This window comes from Desmodus rotundus, chromosome 1 (assembly GCF_022682495.2).
Source record: "Desmodus rotundus isolate HL8 chromosome 1, HLdesRot8A.1, whole genome shotgun sequence".
In the NCBI taxonomy this organism is placed as follows: Eukaryota; Metazoa; Chordata; class Mammalia; order Chiroptera; family Phyllostomidae; genus Desmodus; species Desmodus rotundus.
This window is the reverse complement of record NC_071387.1, coordinates 117,527,460-117,533,377: the sequence shown is the minus strand read 5'-3', so window position 1 is coordinate 117,533,377 and position 5,918 is coordinate 117,527,460. Positions and strand designations below refer to the sequence as shown.

Below are 5,918 nucleotides of genomic sequence, written 5' to 3'. Positions count from 1 at the left end.
TGACTGTTCATTTTATGTGTCAACTTGGCTGGGCCATGGATGCTCAGATATGTGGTCAAACACTATTCTGGATATTTCAGTGAGGAGTTATTAGATGAGATTAACATTTAAATCAGTGGACTCCGAAAAGCAGGTTGATTTCCTACTGTGTGTGGGCCTCATCTAATCACTTGAAGGTTTTAATAGAACAAAAAGACTGACCTCCTTTGAACAACAAGAAATTCTGAAGTAGATTGCCTTTGAACTTGAACAACAAGATCAGTTTCTCCCTGGGTCTCCAACTTGCTAGCTCACCTGCAGATTTTGAACTTACCAGACTCCATAATAGCACAAGCCAATTCCTTGAAATCAATCTCTCTCTCTGTTGTGTATGTGTGTATATATACACACATATGTACATTTAAAATAGATCATTAATAAAGACTATACTTTCAGGGATCATTTCTATAGTTCGTTACTAAAATAGATCATTAATCGATATATTAATATTTATTAATATTTTATTATAATAATAGCATATATAATTGTATATTCACACATATCACACTGATTTTGCTTTTCTGGAGAACTCTGACTAATACAGGTGCTTAATGTCAGTAAACTTGACTATAGTCTTCTGCTCTGGAAGAATTTGGGCCCTGTATCTCCAAGGCCTTGCCCTTGGCTGGAGATTTCCCAACCCTTCAGTTTATATGGGCTTAAAATGATTCCATCTCAAGGACACATACTCTGGAAAACCAAAATACCTTTAGGACTCAAAGCTTGCATTGAATTTGGTGGAACAGTGTAAAAACATGAGCAGCCCCGCTCAGGTCTGCCTGATGGATGTGTGCTCTCACAGAACCACGGCATTTTTCTGTTGTAGCACTCATAATAATGTCGATTTTTAAATGTCACGTTTGTCTCTTGTCTGTCTCCTGGTGAGGCTGTAAAAAAACTCCAGGAGTGTAGGGACCAACCATATCTGTAGTACTCTCCATGGTTCAATAGGTATACGCTGTCTGAATGACCAATCCATTCTGTTAAAATGGTTAGGCTGAAGATCTGTCACATCGAGATTTCTTTTTCATGACCCAATTCATGCCATCAACCTCCCTCCACCACCATTACAATTTCTCTCCACGAAAACCACAAAAATTCCAGCCAATGTGGCTCTCTAAAAGAAGAAGCCAGAACTTTGGATCTGACAGGAACAACCCTCTTCACAAGCCCATCTGTTCTGTTCTATCTTCTGCTCCTCCATACTCTCATCTCTTCCCAACAGGGCTGCATGGAGCCTGGTCCATGGACAACACACTCTGTCAGGGCAACAGTGACCTGCCTCCGAAGTGACCCACACGTGTGTGTGTGAAGGACACTGTTCCTGAACAATCGCCGATCAGATCTTCTCCACGGAATAGGAGCAACCTTAAAAGGAATCAGTGGGGGTAGCTGTCCAGTGAGGTGAGTTTTGGGAATCCTGGCTGCAGTTTTCTCCCTTTTTCCTTCATGACAAAAGAATTTTCAAATCAGTTGTTAAGGGTCACCTCTTCTACCTGCCAGAATGGGGAAGAAGACACATATGAAGGTATTTCTGCCCATTTCCTCCTTTTAGAAGTTTCTGTCTTTCACTCTGTGATTTAAGTGGTATCATGTGTGCCGGGGAGGGGGGTGACTGTGGGGAGTTATTACTTCCCCGCTCCTTTGAATTTCTGCTACAATTTGTTCTTTTATGTTCACGTACTTCTCTGACTCAGGAAGAGACTCTGACCCCAGAGGGCAGCTGTAAAGGAATGACGTTACTTTCTGTTTCTTATTCTCCTGGTGATGCATCCGCCAATGACAAAGACGGCATATGTGCAGAAAGTGAACGCTGGTCAGGAGCAGGCAGGGTCCATCCATATGAGCCCCTCTTCAGGCACTGGAACCCCAAGTCTGGCTTAACATTTAAGAAGGCCCTGCATGTAGATTACATTAAAAAGAAGAGAAAATGTTCTTTTGGGTATACCTAAGCTGAGAGGCAACCATTCCATCTGAGGCAAAGAAAGTAAATTCTGGGAACCTGGAGAGAAGTGACTGATGGTGGGACCCAAACACGGGGACACCACACCCCTGCTTCACTTTTCTTACCTGGTGATTTTTTAGAGTTCTTGATGGGCTGTGGTGTATATGGTAGACCCTATGACTTCTACAGAAAAACAAAATCACTGATATTCAGAGAGTTCAGAGACTGGATTCCAATGCTAGTCCTCAACACATTGCTGTGTCCTCCTAGGAAAGTTGTTTTCTTTGTCTGGGCCTCCCATCTGCAAAAGTAAGGGTTAAAAGGCTCTGGTTCTGGCAGACTTTGATTGGAAGGTCTGATTTCTCACCAGGACTTCCAGTAAGTGGTGTGAGATTTACATTTCTTAACTATAATCAGCAGCTCAGTGAAAACACTATGGCTTTTGCAGCAGAGAGATGTCATAGGTCCCCACCTGCCACGTAATAGGGATTTGTGGGATGTAGGTGGTTAGAATTGCCGGAAATCTACAGTTTCTGGAGAAGCCACCGGACACCTTTTCAAGTCCCCCAAGCACCTGTCGTTGCACTCCGACCTCTTCTGCACAAATAGCAGCCTGCAACAGTTGCTTTCAAAGGCATGCCTGACAGATTCCCTCTCCTCTGACACTACGGCTCCACACTGGCCACAGTGAAGTTTACAGATCTGTGGGAAGAAACCTTATCCATACTGTCACCTTCACACCTCATCCCTCTCAAGCAAGGGGCCTGACTCAAAGGACAACACAGACTCGGTTGTCCACTGTGGCAGGAGATTGTCCTCCAGACAAGCCAAATTTGTCATCATTCAGCATGTCACTCTGCAGTGAGAACCAGACCCCTTAAATCCACAATGTGATGTAAGACCCATGGAGTGTATGCCTTTTGAGTTAGAGGAGTAGAAACCATCCTTCTCTGGTTGTTCCAGCCCCACCCAAACTCATACCAAAACTTTGAAAACCACTAGGTCGGCACACCCTGGCATTGAGATTATAGGAGCCTGGCTGAGAACAGGTGGGGTGAGACTAGGAGCAGATGGCAGACCCGTGAGCTGCAGGGGGCCTGTGTGTGCTCACTGCATTCTTGTACTCCAATTCCTCTGTGGGTGATTACTCCACTTTCTCAAAACCAGGATGCCACTCTTAACTGTGGGTAAGGCTGCAGACTCCTAAACGAAGGAGAGAAAGTACGACAAAGAACAAGTTTTGGAATCAAATGGATTTGCTTCAGATTCCAGCTACAATATTTTGAACTCTAAGGTCCTGGGTAAGCTACCTAGATATTTCTTGGTCTCAGTTTCTTAGTATGAGGGATTGGAATGACGACTTTCTGGAAGTTTGTATAAGCATCAGAAATGGTTCTTAAAAGGTTCACATAGTACGTACTTAACACAAGAGGTGTAACAACAATTACTTCTAAGTGCAGACACTTCCAGAAGTATTTTCACATCCTACTCCCTATCCATCAAACAGGGTTTTCATGCCCTCTCTCGGTATCCTCTGATGGCTTTGTCAGTGCCTTCCATATAATGTTTTTCCTCCCTAAGCAACACTTTGGTTGATTTAGTCTGATTGTATCTCAACTTCAGGTTCACTTTAAAACACTATCTTTTAACTCTCCCCTGATGCTACTCTGAAACCTGCAGGCCAGGTACTTTCACCTGCCCAGGTTTGAATCCCAGACCCTAGCTCATCGAGAAGCTTGTCCCCAGTCTGACGCCTTCTTTCCTGTAGAGTTTTTTTTAGCAGTTCACCACTGGGATGAGCCCAGATATGAACCTCAGTCCTCTGCTTGGACCCAGTCACCCTAACTCTTACCAGGCGTCCTCCCCAGGAGTGTGAGCTTATCCTCCTGTAACCCCAGTCATTTCTATTGGCCCAACCCAGACACTGCCTTGTGCCTGACACCACCCCAAGTATCTGCAAGGCCAGGAGGACTTGTCTCAAGGGTTCACCAGCTACAGCAGAGCTGATGTCAATATAGACATTGTTTTCTGCAAGACTGAGCTCGCTCTGGATCTTCAAACACTTAAGTGGACTGTGGGTCCCTCTCTCTTGTGGACCCTCTGGCCAAGTGTGGTCTTGTCTTTCTCCCTCCTCTTTAAAACCAGTGTGCTGACATTGTATTTGCTATTGGCAAGCCCAGCAGAAATATGACCTCTCTAGGCTGTGTAACTCCTCCATGATTTCTTGCTAAGGGGAGACCAATTTTAAACCTCCATTGTGTTCTGCGGGAAGGAATTGATGATACCACTGTCTACCTATATTTGTTTTATAAAAGGAGACAAGTGGACTGACTGGGGAAATCTCATGAAATAAACCACTATTCATTATATAAATGAATATGATTATTTTCATGCATGTGACTAGAAATATGTCTCTTCTGTTCTCTGGGTCTATTACAAAAAAGTACAATCCAAGTCACAACATTTTCTGAGAAATCCTTATGTGAGTCTTCAAAGAATAAGGAAATGTTTCTAGGGACATTTAACTCCAGGGCCTCCTCAAATGAACCAATTATTTTAAACAGTATCTTCGGTTAAAAATAAAGGGATAATATTTTCCCTCACCCAGCCTCCTAGTCCTTTGCATGGATGGAGGTGCAAAGACAAGGCAAATTCCCTTTCGCTCTCAATCAGTGCTAACTGGGATACTAAAGATAATGTAAAGAATACCTTTTAAAAATAAACAGATTAAATTTATCGAGGAAATCCTTTTTAAGCCTCATTTTAGTTGTTTCTGTACTGTAGCCCATTGCCCTACACTAACAGATATTTCTGCTATGTACCCGATTTGTGTCATTGTAGTAACCTCTAGTGACCTTGGTGGAGTCAAGCCAGGCTTTAGTTTACCTCTCGATGTCTTAAAAAATAGCTCTTACTCCCTTTGTCATCATGGGCCTCTACAATGGTCATCATTGTGGGCTCTTCAGGGATGCTGGCTGTCAGTAGCAGGTGTAGCGATATCCAGAGCTGCTAGAAAATCAAGATATGGTGTCAAGAGAGCTGCTGGACACTGACCCATTTCCAGAGCACCTGTCCCACATCCTCCTCCCTTCTCTTGCATGGGGGCTCCCATCTTCCTGCCTCCTGCTCAGTGGGGACCTCTGCATCCAGTGAAATCAATCATTCCTACAAGATATTTAATGATGATTAGATTGGCATAGGCTGGCAAACCAAGCTGTTGAGTTCCATTTCTGAATGTGACCAAAAAGCTTTCATACATTATGTCTTTCTAAGTCTGGATGCAACTATTTCCAGCCTGCATTGCATTCTGACACTGAGGAGTAATGGGGGGATTAAGGATCAATCATGGAATCCCTTTTTACTGTACTCCCCAGTGGATAGTAGGTACTGAGGTTTGGGGCAGGGAGTCACTAACACACGCTTTGTCCACCATGGGCCAAATGCTTCCTGGAGCTCCAGATGCAGGCTTCCCCTTTAGTATGAAAGAAAGTCGTATGTTTCAGAGTTTTGTGTTTTAGGGCAGTGTTAGATATAGAAAACAACAATGTATCAGTGGGGCTGGTTGCCAGGGAGGCTGGGGGAGAGCTGTGACAGAAAGGCCCACAGATCCCACTCTCAACCAGGAAGAGGGTGTCATTGCATTTAATTAAACTTAACTCTACATTTGGTTTCTAAATTGTGGCATTAAAAAATTTAAAGTAGATGTAAAACATTTTCATTTTGCCGTAAAAAGTGTCAATCTTTATAAGGAATAGAAACATTCTCCTTACTGCTACCAACCCCCCAGAACTCTGTAACTGTCCCTTTAATTAGGTGCTCATTAATAAATCTATCTTGTTCTCAAGTCCCCACGCACATGGTACAGTAGTTCATTAGCACAGGAAGAGCCAATTTAGATTTCCTCAGAAAATAGCATCTGTTGCTAATCAAATTG

The 5,918-nt window shown here is 43.4% G+C and overlaps 1 pseudogene; it reads left to right on the top strand.

Annotated features, from left to right (window-relative positions):
• Positions 1-419: 419 nt before the first annotated feature.
• LOC112315068 (small nucleolar RNA U3) lies at positions 420-490 on the top strand (annotated as a pseudogene).
• The last annotated feature ends 5,428 nt before the right edge of the window (positions 491-5,918 follow it).